Source organism: Sminthopsis crassicaudata, chromosome X, assembly GCF_048593235.1.
Source record: "Sminthopsis crassicaudata isolate SCR6 chromosome X, ASM4859323v1, whole genome shotgun sequence".
Classification (NCBI taxonomy): Eukaryota; Metazoa; Chordata; class Mammalia; order Dasyuromorphia; family Dasyuridae; genus Sminthopsis; species Sminthopsis crassicaudata.
The window spans coordinates 67,242,496-67,262,926 of record NC_133623.1 but is presented as its reverse complement, the minus strand read 5'-3'; the positions used below and the strand labels follow the sequence as shown (position 1 = coordinate 67,262,926).

The window sequence follows — 20,431 nt, the reverse complement described above, 5'->3', positions numbered from 1 at the left end:
ATGTTTCACAGTTACTTAGTAACATAGAATTTTAATGGCGGGTGGATTCTTAGAACATAGAATGTTTTTTTTCATAATGCCATAGCAACGTGGAACGTTAATGACGTGAGGATTCTTAGTACCTAGAATGTTATATTTCATAGTTTCTTAGAAACGTAGAATGTTAATGATGTGGGGATTCTTAGAACAGAGAATGTTTCACAGTTACTTAGTAACATAGAATTTTAATGGCATGTGGATTCTTAGAACATAAAATGTTATTTTTCAAAGTTTCCTAGCAACGTGGAATGTTAATGGGTTGAAGATTCCTAGAACATAGAATGTTATATTTCAAAATTTCTTAGTAACATAGAATGTTAATGATGTGGGGGTTCTTAGAACAGAGAATGTTTCACAGTTACTCAGTAACATAGAATTTTAATGGCGGGTGGATTCTTAGAACATAGAATGTTATTTTTCAAAGTTTCCTAGCAACGTGGAAGGTTAATGACGTGAGGATTCCTAGTACCTAGAATGTTATATTTCAAAGTTTCTTAGAAACAGAGAATGTTAATGATGTGAGGGTTCTTAGAACAGAGAATGTTTCACAGTTACTTAGTAACGTAGAATTTTAATGGCATGTGGATTCTTAGAACATAGAATGTTATTTTTCAAAGTTCCTTGGCAACTTGGAATGTTAATGGGTTGAGGATTCCTAGAACGTAGAATGTTATATTTCAAAGTTTCATAGCAACTTGGAATGTTAATAATGCGGGGATTCTTAGAACAGAGAATGTTTCACAGTTACTTAGTAACATAGAATTTTAATGGCATGTGGATTCTTAGAACATAGAATGTTATTTTTCAAAGTTTCCTAGCAACGTGGAATGTTAATGGGTTGAGGATTCCTTGAACATAGATTGTTATATTTCAAAATTTCTTAGAAACATAGAATGTTAATGATGTGGGGGTTCTTAGAACAGAGAATATTTCACAGTTACTTAGTAACATAGAATTTTAATGGTGGGTAGATTCTTAGAACATAGAATGTTTTTTTTCATAATGCCATAGCAACGTAGAACGTTAAAGACGTGAGGATTCCTAGTACCTAGAATGTTATATTTCAAAGTTTCTTAGAAACATAGAATGTTAATGATGTGGGGATTCTTAGAACAGAGAATGTTTCACAATTACTTAGTAACATAGAATTTTAATGGCATGTGGATTCTTAGAACATAGAATGTTATTTTCCAAAGTTCCTTGGCAACTTGGAATGTTAATGGCTTGAGGATTCCTAGAACATAGAATGTTATATTTCAAAGTTTCATAGAAACTTGGAATGTTAATAATGTGGGGATTCTTAGAACAGAGAATGTTTCACAGTTACTTAGTAACATAAATTTTAATGGCGGGTGGATTCTTAGAACTTAGAATGTTTTTTTTCATAATGCCATAGCAACGTGGAACCTTAATGACGTGAGGATTCTTAGTACCTAGAATGTTATATTTCAAAGATTCTTAGAAACATAGAATGTTAATGATGTGGGGATTCTTAGAACAGAGAATGTTTCACAGTTACTTAGTAACATAGAATTTTAATGGCGGGTGGATTCTTAGAACATAGAATGTTATTTTTCAAAGGTTCCTAGCAACGTGGAATGTTAATGGGTTGATGATTCCTAGAACATAGAATGTTATATTTCAAAGTTTCTTAGAAACATAGAATGTTAATGATGTGGGGGTTCTTATAACAGAGAATATTTCACAGTTACTTAGTAACATAGAATTTTAATGGCGGGTGGATTCTTAGAACATAGAATGTTTTTTTTCATAATGCCATAGCAACGTGGAACGTTAGTGACGTGAGGATTCTTAGTACCTAGAATGTTATATTTCAAAGTTTCTTAGAAACATAGAATGTTAATGATGTGGGGATTCTTAGAACAGAGAATGTTTCACAGTTACTTAGTAACATAGACTTTTAATGGCGGGTGGATTCTTAGAACATAGAATGTTTTTTTTTCATAATGCCATAGCAACGTGGAACGTTAATGACTTGAGGATTCCTAGTACCTAGAATGTTATATTTCAAAGTTTCTTAGAAACATAGAATGTTAATGATGTGGGGATTCTTAGAACAGAGAATGTTTCACAGTTACTTAGTAACATAGAATTTTAATGGCGGGTGGATTCTTAGAACATAGAATGTTTTTTTTTCATAATGCCATAGCAACGTGGAACGTTAATGACTTGAGGATTCCTAGTACCTAGAATGTTATATTTCAAAGTTTCTTAGAAACATAGAATGTTAATGATGTGGGGATTCTTAGAACAGAGAATGTTTCACAGTTACTTAGTAACATAGAATTTTATTGGCATGTGGATTATTAGAGCATAGAATGTTATTTTTCAAAGTTTCTTGGCAACTTGGAATGTTAATGGCTTGAGGATTCCTAGAACATAGAATGTTATATTTCAAAGTTTCATAGAAACTTGGAATGTTAATAATGTGGGGGTTCTTAGAACAGAGAATGTTTCACAGTTACTTAGTAACATAGAATTTTAATGGCGGGTGGATTCTTAGAACATAGAATGTTTTTTTTCATAATGCCATAGCAACCTGGAACGTTAAAGACGTGACGATTCCTAGTACCTAGAATGTTTTATTTCACAGTTTCTTAGAAACTTAGAATGTTAATGATGTGGGGATTCTTAGAACAGAGAATGTTTCACAGTTACTTAGTAACATAGAATTTTAATGGCATGTGGATTCTTAGAACATAGAATGTTATTTTTCAAAGTTTCCTAGCAACGTGGAATGTTAATGGGTTGAAGATTCCTAGAACATAGAATGTTATATTTCAAAATTTCTTAGTAACATAGAATGTTAATGATGTGGGGGTTCTTAGAACAGAGAATGTTTCACAGTTACTTAGTAACATAGAATTTTAATGGCGGGTGGATTCTTAGAACATAGAATGTTATTTTTCAAAGTTTCCTAGCAACGTGGAACGTTAATGACGTGAGGATTCCTAGTACCTAGAATGTTATATTTCAAAGTTTCTTAGAAACATAGAATGTTAATGATGTGGGGGTTCTTAGAACAGAGAATGTTTCACAGTTACTTAGTAACGTAGAATTTTAATGGCGGGTGGATTCTTAGAACATAGAATGTTTTTTTTCATAATGCCATAGCAACGTGGAACGTTAATGACGTGAGGATTCTTAGTACCTAGAATGTTATATTTCAAAGTTTCTTAGAAACATAGAATGTTAATGATGTGGGGATTCTTAGAACAGAGAATGTTTCACAGTTACTTAGTAACATAGACTTTTAATGGCGGGTGGATTCTTAGAACATAGAATGTTTTTTTTTCATAATGCCATAGCAACGTGGAACGTTAATGACTTGAGGATTCCTAGTACCTAGAATGTTATATTTCAAAGTTTCTTAGAAACATAGAATGTTAATGATGTGGGGATTCTTAGAACAGAGAATGTTTCACAGTTACTTAGTAACATAGAATTTTAATGGCGGGTGGATTCTTAGAACATAGAATGTTTTTTTTTCATAATGCCATAGCAACGTGGAACGTTAATGACTTGAGGATTCCTAGTACCTAGAATGTTATATTTCAAAGTTTCTTAGAAACATAGAATGTTAATGATGTGGGGATTCTTAGAACAGAGAATGTTTCACAGTTACTTAGTAACATAGAATTTTAATGGCATGTGGATTATTAGAGCATAGAATGTTATTTTTCAAAGTTTCTTGGCAACTTGGAATGTTAATGGCTTGAGGATTCCTAGAACATAGAATGTTATATTTCAAAGTTTGTTAGAAACATAGAATGTTAATGATGTGGGGATTCTTAGAACAGAGAATGTTTCACAGTTACTTAGTAACATAGAATTTTAATGGCGGGTGGATTCTTAGAACATAGAATGTTTTTTTTCATAATGCCATAGCAACCTGGAACGTTAAAGACGTGACGATTCCTAGTACCTAGAATGTTTTATTTCAAAGTTTCTTAGAAACTTAGAATGTTAATGATGTGGGGATTCTTAGAACAGAGAATGTTTCACAGTTACTTAGTAACATAGAATTTTAATGGCGGGTGGATTCTTAGAACATAGAATGTTTTTTTTCATAATGCCATAGCAACGTGGAACGTTAATGACTTGAGGATTCCTAGTACTTAGAATGTTACATTTCAAAGTTTCTTAGAAACTTAGAATGTTAATGATGTGGGGATTCTTAGAACAGAGAATGTTTCACAGTTACTTAGTAACATAGAATTTTAATGGCATGTGGATTCTTAGAACATAGAATGTTATTTTTCAAAGTTTCCTAGCAACGTGGAATGTTAATGGGTTGAAGATTCCTAGAACATAGAATGTTATATTTCAAAATTTCTTAGTAACATAGAATGTTAATGATGTGGGGGTTCTTAGAACAGAGAATGTTTCACAGTTACTTAGTAACATAGAATTTTAATGGCGGGTGGATTCTTAGAACATAGAATGTTATTTTTCAAAGTTTCCTAGCAACGTGGAACGTTAATGACGTGAGGATTCCTAGTACCTAGAATGTTATATTTCAAAGTTTCTTAGAAACATAGAATGTTAATGATGTGGGGGTTCTTAGAACAGAGAATGTTTCACAGTTACTTAGTAACGTAGAATTTTAATGGCATGTGGATTCTTAGAACATAGAATGTTATTTTTCAAAGTTCCTTGGCAACTTGGAATGTTAATGGGTTGAGGATTCCTAGAACCTAGAATGTTATATTTCAAAGTTTCATAGAAACTTGGAATGTTAATAATGCGGGGATTCTTAGAACAGAGAATGTTTCACAGTAACTTAGTAACATAGAATTTTAATGGCGGTTGGATTGTTAGAACATAGAATGTTATTTTTCAAAGTTTCCTAGCAACGTGGAATGTTAATGATGTGGGGATTCTTAGAACAGAGAATGTTTCACAATTACTTAGTAACATAGAATTTTAATGGCATGTGGATTCTTCGAACATAGAATGTTATTTTTCAAAGTTCCTTGGCAACTTGGAATGTTAATGGCTTGAGGATTCCTAGAACATAGAATGTTATATTTCAAAGTTTCATAGAAACTTGGAATGTTAATAATGTGGGGATTCTTAGAACAGAGAATGTTTCACAGTTACTTAGTAACATACAATTTTAATGGCGGGTGGATTCTTAGAACTTAGAATGTTTTTTTTCATAATGCCATAGCAACGTGGAACGTTAATGACGTGAGGATTCTTAGTACCTTGAATGTTATATTTCAAAGATTCTTAGAAACATAGAATGTTGATGATGTGGGGATTCTTAGAACAGAGAATGTTTCACAGTTACTTAGTAACATAGAATTTTAATGGCGGGTGGATTCTTAGAACATAGAATGTTTTTTTTCATAATGCCATAGCAACGATGAACGTTAATGACTTGAGGATTCCTAGTACCTAGAATGTTATATTTCAAAGTTTCTTAGAAAAGTAGAATGTTAATGATGTGGGGATTCTTAGAACAGAGAATGTTTCACAGTTAGTTAGTAACATAGAATTTTAATGGCATGTGGATTCTTAGAACATAGAATGTTATTTTTCAAAGGTTCCTAACAACGTGGAATGTTAATGGGTTGATGATTCCTAGAACATAGAATGTTATATTTCAAAGTTTCTTAGAAACATAGAATGTTAATGATGTGGGGGTTCTTATAGCAGAGAATGTTTCACAGTTACTTAGTAACATAGAATTTTAATGGCTTGTGGATTCTTAGAACATAGAATTTTTTTTTTTCATAATGCCATAGCAACGTAGAACGTTAAATACGTGAGGATTCCTACTACCTAGAATGTTATATTTCAAAGTTTCTTAGAAACTTAGAATGTTAATGATGTGGGGATTCTTAGAACAGAGAATGTTTCACAATTACTTAGTAACATAGAATTTTAATGGCTTGTGGATTCTTAGAACAAATGAATGTTATTTTTCAAAGTTTCCTAGCAACGTGGAATGTTAATGGCTTGAGGATTCCTAGAACATAGAATGTTATATTTCAAAGTTTCGTAGAAACTTGGAATGTTAATAATGTGGGGATTCTTAGAACAGAGAATGTTTCACAGTTACTTAGTAACATAGAATTTTAATGGCTTGTGGATTCTTAGAACATAGAATGTTATTTTTCAAAGTTTCTTGGCAACTTGGAATGTTAATGGGTTGAGGATTCCTAGAACATACAATGTTATATTTCAAAGTTTCTTAGAAACATAGAATGTTAATTATGTGGGGGTTCTTAGAACAGAGAATGTTTCACAGTTACTTAGTAACATAGAATTTTAATGGCGGGTGCATTCTTAGAACATAGAATGTTTTTTTTCATAATGCCATAGCAACGTGGAACATTAATGACTTGCAAATTCCTAGTACCTAGAATGTTATATTTCAAAGTTTCTTATAAACTTAGAATGTTAATGATGTGGGGATTCTTAGAACAGAGAATGTTTCACAGTTACTTAGTAACATAGAATTTTAATGGCATGTGGATTCTTAGAACATAGAATGTAATTTTTCAAAGTTCCTTGGCAACTTGGAATGTTAATGGCTTGAGGATTACTAGTACCTAGAATGTTATATTTCAAAGTTTCGTAGAAACATGGAATGTTAATAACGTGGGGATTCTTAGAACAGAGAATGTTTCACAGTTACTTAGTAACATAGAATTTTAATGGCGTTTGGATTTGTAGAACATAGAATGTTATTTTTCAAAGTTTCCTAGCAACGTGGAATGTTAATGTGTTGAGGATTCCTAGAACATACAATCTTATATTTCAAAGTTTCTTAGAAACATAGAATGTTAGTGATGTGGGGATTCTTAGAACAGAGAATGTTTCACAGTTACTTAGTAACATAGAATTTTAATGGCTTGTGGATTCTTAGAACATAGAATGTTTTTTTTCATAATGCCATAGCAACGTAGAACGTTAAATACGTGAGGATTCCTACTACCTAGAATGTTATATTTCAAAGTTTCTTAGAAACTTAGAATGTTAATGATGTTGGGGTTCTTAGAACAGAGAATGTTTCACAGTTACTTAGTAACATAGAATTTTAATGGCATGTGGATTCTTAGAACATAGAATGTTATTTTTCAAAGTTCCTTGGCAACTTGGAATGTTAATGGGTTGAGGATTCCTAGAACATAGAATTTTATATTTCAAAATTTCATAGAAACTTGGAATGTTAATAATGTGGGGATTCTTAGAACAGAGAATGTTTCACAGTAACTTAGTAACATAGAATTTTAATGGCGGGTGGATTCTTAGAACATAGAATGTTATTTTTCAAAGTTTCCTAGCAACGTGGAATGTTAATCGGTTGAGGATTCCTTGAACATAGATTGTTATATTTCAAAATTTCTTAGAAACATAGAATGTTAATGATTAGGGGGTTCTTAGAACAGTGAATATTTCACAGTTACTTAGTAACATAGAATTTTAATGGTGGGTAGATTCTTAGAACCTAGAATGTTTTTTTTCATAATGCCATAGCAACGTAGAACGTTAAAGACGTGAGGATTCCTAGTACCTAGAATGTTATATTTCAAAGTTTCTTAGAAACATAGAATGTTAATGATGTGGGGATTCTTAGAACAGAGAATGTTTCACAGTTACTTAGTAACATAGAATTTTAATGGCATGTGGATTCTTAGAACATAGAATTTTATTTTTCAAAGTTCCTTGGCAACTTGGAATGTTAATGGCTTGAGGATTCCTAGAACATAGAATGTTATATTTCAAAGTTTCATAGAAACTTGGAATGTTAATAATGTGGGGATTCTTAGAACAGAGAATGTTTCACAGTTACTTAGTAACATAGAATTTTAATGGCATGTGGATTCTTAGAACATAGAATGTTATTTTTCAAAGTTTCCTAGCAACGTGGAATGTTAATGGGTTGAAGATTCTTAGAACATAGAATATTATATTTCAAAGTTTCTTAGATACATAGAATGTTAATGATGTGGGGGTTCTTAGAACAGAGAATGTTTCACAGTTACTTAGTAACATAGAATTTTAATGGCGGGTGGATTCTTAGAACATAGAATGTTATTTTTTAAAAGTTTCCTAGCAACGTGGAATGTTAATGGGTTGAGGATTCCTAGAACCTAGAATGTTATATTTCAAAGTTTCATAGAAACTTGGAATGTTAATAATGTGGGGATTCTTAGAACAGAGAATGTTTCACAGTTACTTAGTAACATAGAATTTTAATGGCATGTGGATTCTTAGAACATAGAATGTTATTTTTCAAAGTTTCCTAGCAACGTGGAATGTTAATGGGTTGAGGATTCCTTGAACATAGATTGTTATATTTCAAAATTTCTTAGAAACTTAGAATGTTAATGATGTGGGGATTCTTAGAACAGAGAATGTTTCACAGTTACTTAGTAACATAGAATTTTAATGGCATGTGGATTCTTAGAACATAGAATGTTATTTTTCAAAGTTTCCTAGCAACGTGGAATGTTAATGGGTTGAAGATTCCTAGAACATAGAATGTTATATTTCAAAATTTCTTAGTAACCTAGAATGTTAATGATGTGGGGGTTCTTAGAACAGAGAATGTTTCACAGTTACTTAGTAACATAGAATTTTAATGGCGGGTGGATTCTTAGAACATAGAATGTTATTTTTCAAAGTTTCCTAGCAACGTGGAACGTTAATGACGTGAGGATTCCTAGTACCTAGAATGTTATATTTCAAAGTTTCTTAGAAACATAGAATGTTAATGATGTGGGGGTTCTTAGAACAGAGAATGTTTCACAGTTACTTAGTAACGTAGAATTTTAATGGCGGGTGGATTCTTAGAACATAGAATGTTTTTTTTCATAATGCCATAGCAACGTGGAACGTTAATGACGTGAGGATTCTTAGTACCTAGAATGTTATATTTCAAAGTTTCTTAGAAACATAGAATGTTAATGATGTGGGGATTCTTAGAACAGAGAATGTTTCACAGTTACTTAGTAACATAGACTTTTAATGGCGGGTGGATTCTTAGAACATAGAATGTTTTTTTTTCATAATGCCATAGCAACGTGGAACGTTAATGACTTGAGGATTCCTAGTACCTAGAATGTTATATTTCAAAGTTTCTTAGAAACATAGAATGTTAATGATGTGGGGATTCTTAGAACAGAGAATGTTTCACAGTTACTTAGTAACATAGAATTTTAATGGCGGGTGGATTCTTAGAACATAGAATGTTTTTTTTTCATAATGCCATAGCAACGTGGAACGTTAATGACTTGAGGATTCCTAGTACCTAGAATGTTATATTTCAAAGTTTCTTAGAAACATAGAATGTTAATGATGTGGGGATTCTTAGAACAGAGAATGTTTCACAGTTACTTAGTAACATAGAATTTTAATGGCATGTGGATTATTAGAGCATAGAATGTTATTTTTCAAAGTTTCTTGGCAACTTGGAATGTTAATGGCTTGAGGATTCCTAGAACATAGAATGTTATATTTCAAAGTTTGTTAGAAACATAGAATGTTAATGATGTGGGGATTCTTAGAACAGAGAATGTTTCACAGTTACTTAGTAACATAGAATTTTAATGGCGGGTGGATTCTTAGAACATAGAATGTTTTTTTTCATAATGCCATAGCAACCTGGAACGTTAAAGACGTGACGATTCCTAGTACCTAGAATGTTTTATTTCAAAGTTTCTTAGAAACTTAGAATGTTAATGATGTGGGGATTCTTAGAACAGAGAATGTTTCACAGTTACTTAGTAACATAGAATTTTAATGGCGGGTGGATTCTTAGAACATAGAATGTTTTTTTTCATAATGCCATAGCAACGTGGAACGTTAATGACTTGAGGATTCCTAGTACTTAGAATGTTACATTTCAAAGTTTCTTAGAAACTTAGAATGTTAATGATGTGGGGATTCTTAGAACAGAGAATGTTTCACAGTTACTTAGTAACATAGAATTTTAATGGCATGTGGATTCTTAGAACATAGAATGTTATTTTTCAAAGTTTCCTAGCAACGTGGAATGTTAATGGGTTGAAGATTCCTAGAACATAGAATGTTATATTTCAAAATTTCTTAGTAACATAGAATGTTAATGATGTGGGGGTTCTTAGAACAGAGAATGTTTCACAGTTACTTAGTAACATAGAATTTTAATGGCGGGTGGATTCTTAGAACATAGAATGTTATTTTTCAAAGTTTCCTAGCAACGTGGAACGTTAATGACGTGAGGATTCCTAGTACCTAGAATGTTATATTTCAAAGTTTCTTAGAAACATAGAATGTTAATGATGTGGGGGTTCTTAGAACAGAGAATGTTTCACAGTTACTTAGTAACGTAGAATTTTAATGGCATGTGGGTTCTTAGAACATAGAATGTTATTTTTCAAAGTTCCTTGGCAACTTGGAATGTTAATGGGTTGAGGATTCCTAGAACCTAGAATGTTATATTTCAAAGTTTCATAGAAACTTGGAATGTTAATAATGCGGGGATTCTTAGAACAGAGAATGTTTCACAGTAACTTAGTAACATAGAATTTTAATGGCGGTTGGATTGTTAGAACATAGAATGTTATTTTTCAAAGTTTCCTAGCAACGTGGAATGTTAATGATGTGGGGATTCTTAGAACAGAGAATGTTTCACAATTACTTAGTAACATAGAATTTTAATGGCATGTGGATTCTTCGAACATAGAATGTTATTTTTCAAAGTTCCTTGGCAACTTGGAATGTTAATGGCTTGAGGATTCCTAGAACATAGAATGTTATATTTCAAAGTTTCATAGAAACTTGGAATGTTAATAATGTGGGGATTCTTAGAACAGAGAATGTTTCACAGTTACTTAGTAACATACAATTTTAATGGCGGGTGGATTCTTAGAACTTAGAATGTTTTTTTTCATAATGCCATAGCAACGTGGAACGTTAATGACGTGAGGATTCTTAGTACCTTGAATGTTATATTTCAAAGATTCTTAGAAACATAGAATGTTGATGATGTGGGGATTCTTAGAACAGAGAATGTTTCACAGTTACTTAGTAACATAGAATTTTAATGGCGGGTGGATTCTTAGAACATAGAATGTTTTTTTTCATAATGCCATAGCAACGATGAACGTTAATGACTTGAGGATTCCTAGTACATAGAATGTTATATTTCAAAGTTTCTTAGAAAAGTAGAATGTTAATGATGTGGGGATTCTTAGAACAGAGAATGTTTCACAGTTAGTTAGTAACATAGAATTTTAATGGCATGTGGATTCTTAGAACATAGAATGTTATTTTTCAAAGGTTCCTAACAACGTGGAATGTTAATGGGTTGATGATTCCTAGAACATAGAATGTTATATTTCAAAGTTTCTTAGAAACATAGAATGTTAATGATGTGGGGGTTCTTATAGCAGAGAATGTTTCACAGTTACTTAGTAACATAGAATTTTAATGGCTTGTGGATTCTTAGAACATAGAATTTTTTTTTTTCATAATGCCATAGCAACGTAGAACGTTAAATACGTGAGGATTCCTACTACCTAGAATGTTATATTTCAAAGTTTCTTAGAAACTTAGAATGTTAATGATGTGGGGATTCTTAGAACAGAGAATGTTTCACAATTACTTAGTAACATAGAATTTTAATGGCTTGTGGATTCTTAGAACAAATGAATGTTATTTTTCAAAGTTTCCTAGCAACGTGGAATGTTAATGGCTTGAGGATTCCTAGAACATAGAATGTTATATTTCAAAGTTTCGTAGAAACTTGGAATGTTAATAATGTGGGGATTCTTAGAACAGAGAATGTTTCACAGTTACTTAGTAACATAGAATTTTAATGGCTTGTGGATTCTTAGAACATAGAATGTTATTTTTCAAAGTTTCTTGGCAACTTGGAATGTTAATGGGTTGAGGATTCCTAGAACATACAATGTTATATTTCAAAGTTTCTTAGAAACATAGAATGTTAATTATGTGGGGGTTCTTAGAACAGAGAATGTTTCACAGTTACTTAGTAACATAGAATTTTAATGGCGGGTGGATTCTTAGAACATAGAATGTTTTTTTTCATAATGCCATAGCAACGTGGAACATTAATGACTTGCAAATTCCTAGTACCTAGAATGTTATATTTCAAAGTTTCTTATAAACTTAGAATGTTAATGATGTGGGGATTCTTAGAACAGAGAATGTTTCACAGTTACTTAGTAACATAGAATTTTAATGGCATGTGGATTCTTAGAACATAGAATGTAATTTTTCAAAGTTCCTTGGCAACTTGGAATGTTAATGGCTTGAGGATTACTAGTACCTAGAATGTTATATTTCAAAGTTTCGTAGAAACATGGAATGTTAATAACGTGGGGATTCTTAGAACAGAGAATGTTTCACAGTTACTTAGTAACATAGAATTTTAATGGCGTTTGGATTTGTAGAACATAGAATGTTATTTTTCAAAGTTTCCTAGCAACGTGGAATGTTAATGTGTTGAGGATTCCTAGAACATACAATCTTATATTTCAAAGTTTCTTAGAAACATAGAATGTTAGTGATGTGGGGATTCTTAGAACAGAGAATGTTTCACAGTTACTTAGTAACATAGAATTTTAATGGCTTGTGGATTCTTAGAACATAGAATGTTTTTTTTCATAATGCCATAGCAACGTAGAACGTTAAATACGTGAGGATTCCTACTACCTAGAATGTTATATTTCAAAGTTTCTTAGAAACTTAGAATGTTAATGATGTGGGGGTTCTTAGAACAGAGAATGTTTCACAGTTACTTAGTAACATAGAATTTTAATGGCATGTGGATTCTTAGAACATAGAATGTTATTTTTCAAAGTTCCTTGGCAACTTGGAATGTTAATGGGTTGAGGATTCCTAGAACATAGAATTTTATATTTCAAAATTTCATAGAAACTTGGAATGTTAATAATGTGGGGATTCTTAGAACAGAGAATGTTTCACAGTAACTTAGTAACATAGAAATTTAATGGCAGGTGGATTCTTAGAACATAGAATGTTATTTTTCAAAGTTTCCTAGCAACGTGGAATGTTAATCGGTTGAGGATTCCTTGAACATAGATTGTTATATTTCAAAATTTCTTAGAAACATAGAATGTTAATGATTAGGGGGTTCTTAGAACAGTGAATATTTCACAGTTACTTAGTAACATAGAATTTTAATGGTGGGTAGATTCTTAGAACCTAGAATGTTTTTTTTCATAATGCCATAGCAACGTAGAACGTTAAAGACGTGAGGATTCCTAGTACCTAGAATGTTATATTTCAAAGTTTCTTAGAAACATAGAATGTTAATGATGTGGGGATTCTTAGAACAGAGAATGTTTCACAGTTACTTAGTAACATAGAATTTTAATGGCATGTGGATTCTTAGAACATAGAATTTTATTTTTCAAAGTTCCTTGGCAACTTGGAATGTTAATGGCTTGAGGATTCCTAGAACATAGAATGTTATATTTCAAAGTTTCATAGAAACTTTGAATGTTAATAATGTGGGGATTCTTAGAACAGAGAATGTTTCACAGTTACTTAGTAACATAGAATTTTAATGGCATGTGGATTCTTAGAACATAGAATGTTATTTTTCAAAGTTTCCTAGCAACGTGGAATGTTAATGGGTTGAAGATTCTTAGAACATAGAATATTATATTTCAAAGTTTCTTAGATACATAGAATGTTAATGATGTGGGGGTTCTTAGAACAGAGAATGTTTCACAGTTACTTAGTAACATAGAATTTTAATGGCGGGTGGATTCTTAGAACATAGAATGTTATTTTTTAAAAGTTTCCTAGCAACGTGGAATGTTAATGGGTTGAGGATTCCTAGAACCTAGAATGTTATATTTCAAAGTTTCATAGAAACTTGGAATGTTAATAATGTGGGGATTCTTAGAACAGAGAATGTTTCACAGTTACTTAGTAACATAGAATTTTAATGGCATGTGGATTCTTAGAACATAGAATGTTATTTTTCAAAGTTTCCTAGCAACGTGGAATGTTAATGGGTTGAGGATTCCTTGAACATAGATTCTTATATTTCAAAATTTCTTAGAAACATAGAATGTTAATGATGAGGGGGTTCTTAGAACAGAGAATATTTCACAGTTACTTAGTAACATAGAATTTTAATGGTGGGTGAATTCTTAGAACATAGAATGTTTTTTTTCATAATGCCATAGCAACGTAGAACGTTAAAGACGTGAGGATTCCTAGTACCTAGAATGTTATATTTCAAAGTTTCTGAGAAACATAGAATGTTAATGATGTGGGGATTCTTAGAACAGAGAATGTTTCACAGTTACTTAGTAACATAGAATTTTAATGGCATGTGGATTCTTAGAACATAGAAAGTTATTTTTCAAAGTTCCTTGGCAACTTGGAATGTTAATGGCTTGAGGATTCCTAGAACATAGAATGTTATATTTCAAAGTTTCATAGAAACTTGGAATGTTAATAATGTGGGGATTCTTAGAACAGAGAATGTTTCACAGTTACTTAGTAACATAGAATTTTAATGGCGGGCGGATTCTTAGAACATAGAATGTTTTTTTTTCATAATGCCATAGCAACGTGGAACGTTAATGACTTGAGGATTCCTAGTACCTAGAATGTTATATTTCAAAGTTTCTTAGAAACATAGAATGTTAATGATGTGGGGATTCTTAGAACAGAGAATGTTTCACAGTTACTTAGTAACATAGAATTTTAATGGCGGGTGGATTCTTAGAACATAGAATGTTTTTTTTTCATAATGCCATAGCAACGTGGAACGTTAATGACTTGAGGATTCCTAGTACCTAGAATGTTATATTTCAAAGTTTCTTAGAAACATAGAATGTTAATGATGTGGGGATTCTTAGAACAGAGAATGTTTCACAGTTACTTAGTAACATAGAATTTTAATGGCATGTGGATTATTAGAGCATAGAATGTTATTTTTCAAAGTTTCTTGGCAACTTGGAATGTTAATGGCTTGAGGATTCCTAGAACATAGAATGTTATATTTCAAAGTTTGTTAGAAACATAGAATGTTAATGATGTGGGGATTCTTAGAACAGAGAATGTTTCACAGTTACTTAGTAACATAGAATTTTAATGGCGGGTGGATTCTTAGAACATAGAATGTTTTTTTTCATAATGCCATAGCAACCTGGAACGTTAAAGACGTGACGATTCCTAGTACCTAGAATGTTTTATTTCAAAGTTTCTTAGAAACTTAGAATGTTAATGATGTGGGGATTCTTAGAACAGAGAATGTTTCACAGTTACTTAGTAACATAGAATTTTAATGGCGGGTGGATTCTTAGAACATAGAATGTTTTTTTTCATAATGCCATAGCAACGTGGAACGTTAATGACTTGAGGATTCCTAGTACTTAGAATGTTACATTTCAAAGTTTCTTAGAAACTTAGAATGTTAATGATGTGGGGATTCTTAGAACAGAGAATGTTTCACAGTTACTTAGTAACATAGAATTTTAATGGCATGTGGATTCTTAGAACATAGAATGTTATTTTTCAAAGTTTCCTAGCAACGTGGAATGTTAATGGGTTGAAGATTCCTAGAACATAGAATGTTATATTTCAAAATTTCTTAGTAACATAGAATGTTAATGATGTGGGGGTTCTTAGAACAGAGAATGTTTCACAGTTACTTAGTAACATAGAATTTTAATGGCGGGTGGATTCTTAGAACATAGAATGTTATTTTTCAAAGTTTCCTAGCAACGTGGAACGTTAATGACGTGAGGATTCCTAGTAACTAGAATGTTATATTTCAAAGTTTCTTAGAAACATAGAATGTTAATGATGTGGGGGTTCTTAGAACAGAGAATGTTTCACAGTTACTTAGTAACGTAGAATTTTAATGGCATGTGGGTTCTTAGAACATAGAATGTTATTTTTCAAAGTTCCTTGGCAACTTGGAATGTTAATGGGTTGAGGATTCCTAGAACCTAGAATGTTATATTTCAAAGTTTCATAGAAACTTGGAATGTTAATAATGCGGGGATTCTTAGAACAGAGAATGTTTCACAGTAACTTAGTAACATAGAATTTTAATGGCGGTTGGATTGTTAGAACATAGAATGTTATTTTTCAAAGTTTCCTAGCAACGTGGAATGTTAATGATGTGGGGATTCTTAGAACAGAGAATGTTTCACAATTACTTAGTAACATAGAATTTTAATGGCATGTGGATTCTTCGAACATAGAATGTTATTTTTCAAAGTTCCTTGGCAACTTGGAATGTTAATGGCTTGAGGATTCCTAGAACATAGAATGTTATATTTCAAAGTTTCATAGAAACTTGGAATGTTAATAATGTGGGGATTCTTAGAACAGAGAATGTTTCACAGTTACTTAGTAACATACAATTTTAATGGCGGGTGGATTCTTAGAACTTAGAATGTTTTTTTTCATAATGCCATAGCAACGTGGAACGTTAATGACGTGAGGATTCTTAGTACCTTGAATGTTATATTTCAAAGATTCTTAGAAACATAGAATGTTGATGATGTGGGGATTCTTAGAACAGAGAATGTTTCACAGTTACTTAGTAACATAGAATTTTAATGGCGGGTGGATTCTTAGAACATAGAATGTTTTTTTTCATAATGCCATAGCAACGATGAACGTTAATGACTTGAGGATTCCTAGTACATAGAATGTTATATTTCAAAGTTTCTTAGAAAAGTAGAATGTTAATGATGTGGGGATTCTTAGAACAGAGAATGTTTCACAGTTAGTTAGTAACATAGAATTTTAATGGCATGTGGATTCTTAGAACATAGAATGTTATTTTTCAAAGGTTCCTAACAACGTGGAATGTTAATGGGTTGATGATTCCTAGAACATAGAATGTTATATTTCAAAGTTTCTTAGAAACATAGAATGTTAATGATGTGGGGGTTCTTATAGCAGAGAATGTTTCACAGTTACTTAGTAACATAGAATTTTAATGGCTTGTGGATTCTTAGAACATAGAATTTTTTTTTTTCATAATGCCATAGCAACGTAGAACGTTAAATACGTGAGGATTCCTACTACCTAGAATGTTATATTTCAAAGTTTCTTAGAAACTTAGAATGTTAATGATGTGGGGATTCTTAGAACAGAGAATGTTTCACAATTACTTAGTAACATAGAATTTTAATGGCTTGTGGATTCTTAGAACAAATGAATGTTATTTTTCAAAGTTTCCTAGCAACGTGGAATGTTAATGGCTTGAGGATTCCTAGAACATAGAATGTTATATTTCAAAGTTTCGTAGAAACTTGGAATGTTAATAATGTGGGGATTCTTAGAACAGAGAATGTTTCACAGTTACTTAGTAACATAGAATTTTAATGGCTTGTGGATTCTTAGAACATAGAATGTTATTTTTCAAAGTTTCTTGGCAACTTGGAATGTTAATGGGTTGAGGATTCCTAGAACATACAATGTTATATTTCAAAGTTTCTTAGAAACATAGAATGTTAATTATGTGGGGGTTCTTAGAACAGAGAATGTTTCACAGTTACTTAGTAACATAGAATTTTAATGGCGGGTGGATTCTTAGAACATAGAATGTTTTTTTTCATAATGCCATAGCAACGTGGAACATTAATGACTTGCAAATTCCTAGTACCTAGAATGTTATATTTCAAAGTTTCTTATAAACTTAGAATGTTAATGATGTGGGGATTCTTAGAACAGAGAATGTTTCACAGTTACTTAGTAACATAGAATTTTAATGGCATGTGGATTCTTAGAACATAGAATGTAATTTTTCAAAGTTCCTTGGCAACTTGGAATGTTAATGGCTTGAGGATTACTAGTACCTAGAATGTTATATTTCAAAGTTTCGTAGAAACATGGAATGTTAATAACGTGGGGATTCTTAGAACAGAGAATGTTTCACAGTTACTTAGTAACATAGAATTTTAATGGCGTTTGGATTTGTAGAACATAGAATGTTATTTTTCAAAGTTTCCTAGCAACGTGGAATGTTAATGTGTTGAGGATTCCTAGAACATACAATCTTATATTTCAAAGTTTCTTAGAAACATAGAATGTTAGTGATGTGGGGATTCTTAGAACAGAGAATGTTTCACAGTTACTTAGTAACATAGAATTTTAATGGCTTGTGGATTCTTAGAACATAGAATGTTTTTTTTCATAATGCCATAGCAACGTAGAACGTTAAATACGTGAGGATTCCTACTACCTAGAATGTTATATTTCAAAGTTTCTTAGAAACTTAGAATGTTAATGATGTGGGGGTTCTTAGAACAGAGAATGTTTCACAGTTACTTAGTAACATAGAATTTTAATGGCATGTGGATTCTTAGAACATAGAATGTTATTTTTCAAAGTTCCTTGGCAACTTGGAATGTTAATGGGTTGAGGATTCCTAGAACATAGAATTTTATATTTCAAAATTTCATAGAAACTTGGAATGTTAATAATGTGGGGATTCTTAGAACAGAGAATGTTTCACAGTAACTTAGTAACATAGAAATTTAATGGCAGGTGGATTCTTAGAACATAGAATGTTATTTTTCAAAGTTTCCTAGCAACGTGGAATGTTAATCGGTTGAGGATTCCTTGAACATAGATTGTTATATTTCAAAATTTCTTAGAAACATAGAATGTTAATGATTAGGGGGTTCTTAGAACAGTGAATATTTCACAGTTACTTAGTAACATAGAATTTTAATGGTGGGTAGATTCTTAGAACCTAGAATGTTTTTTTTCATAATGCCATAGCAACGTAGAACGTTAAAGACGTGAGGATTCCTAGTACCTAGAATGTTATATTTCAAAGTTTCTTAGAAACATAGAATGTTAATGATGTGGGGATTCTTAGAACAGAGAATGTTTCACAGTTACTTAGTAACATAGAATTTTAATGGCATGTGGATTCTTAGAACATAGAATTTTATTTTTCAAAGTTCCTTGGCAACTTGGAATGTTAATGGCTTGAGGATTCCTAGAACATAGAATGTTATATTTCAAAGTTTCATAGAAACTTTGAATGTTAATAATGTGGGGATTCTTAGAACAGAGAATGTTTCACAGTTACTTAGTAACATAGAATTTTAATGGCATGTGGATTCTTAGAACATAGAATGTTATTTTTCAAAGTTTCCTAGCAACGTGGAATGTTAATGGGTTGAAGATTCTTAGAACATAGAATATTATATTTCAAAGTTTCTTAGATACATAGAATGTTAATGATGTGGGGGTTCTTAGAACAGAGAATGTTTCACAGTTACTTAGTAACATAGAATTTTAATGGCGGGTGGATTCTTAGAACATAGAATGTTATTTTTTAAAAGTTTCCTAGCAACGTGGAATGTTAATGGGTTGAGGATTCCTAGAACCTAGAATGTTATATTTCAAAGTTTCATAGAAACTTGGAATGTTAATAATGTGGGGATTCTTAGAACAGAGAATGTTTCACAGTTACTTAGTAACATAGAATTTTAATGGCATGTGGATTCTTAGAACATAGAATGTTATTTTTCAAAGTTTCCTAGCAACGTGGAATGTTAATGGGTTGAGGATTCCTTGAACATAGATTCTTATATTTCAAAATTTCTTAGAAACATAGAATGTTAATGATGAGGGGGTTCTTAGAACAGAGAATATTTCACAGTTACTTAGTAACATAGAATTTTAATGGTGGGTGAATTCTTAGAACATAGAATGTTTTTTTTCATAATGCCATAGCAACGTAGAACGTTAAAGACGTGAGGATTCCTAGTACCTAGAATGTTATATTTCAAAGTTTCTGAGAAACATAGAATGTTAATGATGTGGGGATTCTTAGAACAGAGAATGTTTCACAGTTACTTAGTAACATAGAATTTTAATGGCATGTGGATTCTTAGAACATAGAAAGTTATTTTTCAAAGTTCCTTGGCAACTTGGAATGTTAATGGCTTGAGGATTCCTAGAACATAGAATGTTATATTTCAAAGTTTCATAGAAACTTGGAATGTTAATAATGTGGGGATTCTTAGAACAGAGAATGTTTCACAGTTACTTAGTAACATAGAATTTTAATGGCGGGCGGATTCTTAGAACATAGAATGTTTTTTTTTCATAATGCCATAGCAACGTGGAACGTTAATGACTTGAGGATTCCTAGTACCTAGAATGTTATATTTCAAAGTTTCTTAGAAACATAGAATGTTAATGATGTGGGGATTCTTAGAACAGAGAATGTTTCACAGTTACTTAGTAACATAGAATTTTAATGGCGGGTGGATTCTTAGAACATAGAATGTTTTTTTTTCATAATGCCATAGCAACGTGGAACGTTAATGACTTGAGGATTCCTAGTACCTAGAATGTTATATTTCAAAGTTTCTTAGAA

The 20,431-nt window shown here is 31.7% G+C and overlaps 1 long non-coding RNA gene across 1 annotated transcript in view; it reads left to right on the top strand.

Moving 5' to 3' along the window:
- Nucleotides 1-20,431, top strand: part of LOC141548534 (uncharacterized) — a 96,392-nt gene that overhangs the window by 43,057 nt on the left and 32,904 nt on the right. Inside the window, exon 2 of the long non-coding RNA XR_012483992.1 lies at nucleotides 1,621-20,431. This exon is cut by the window's right edge and continues 32,904 nt beyond it. This is a non-coding gene — a long non-coding RNA (uncharacterized LOC141548534). The remainder of the gene's footprint in view (nucleotides 1-1,620) is intronic.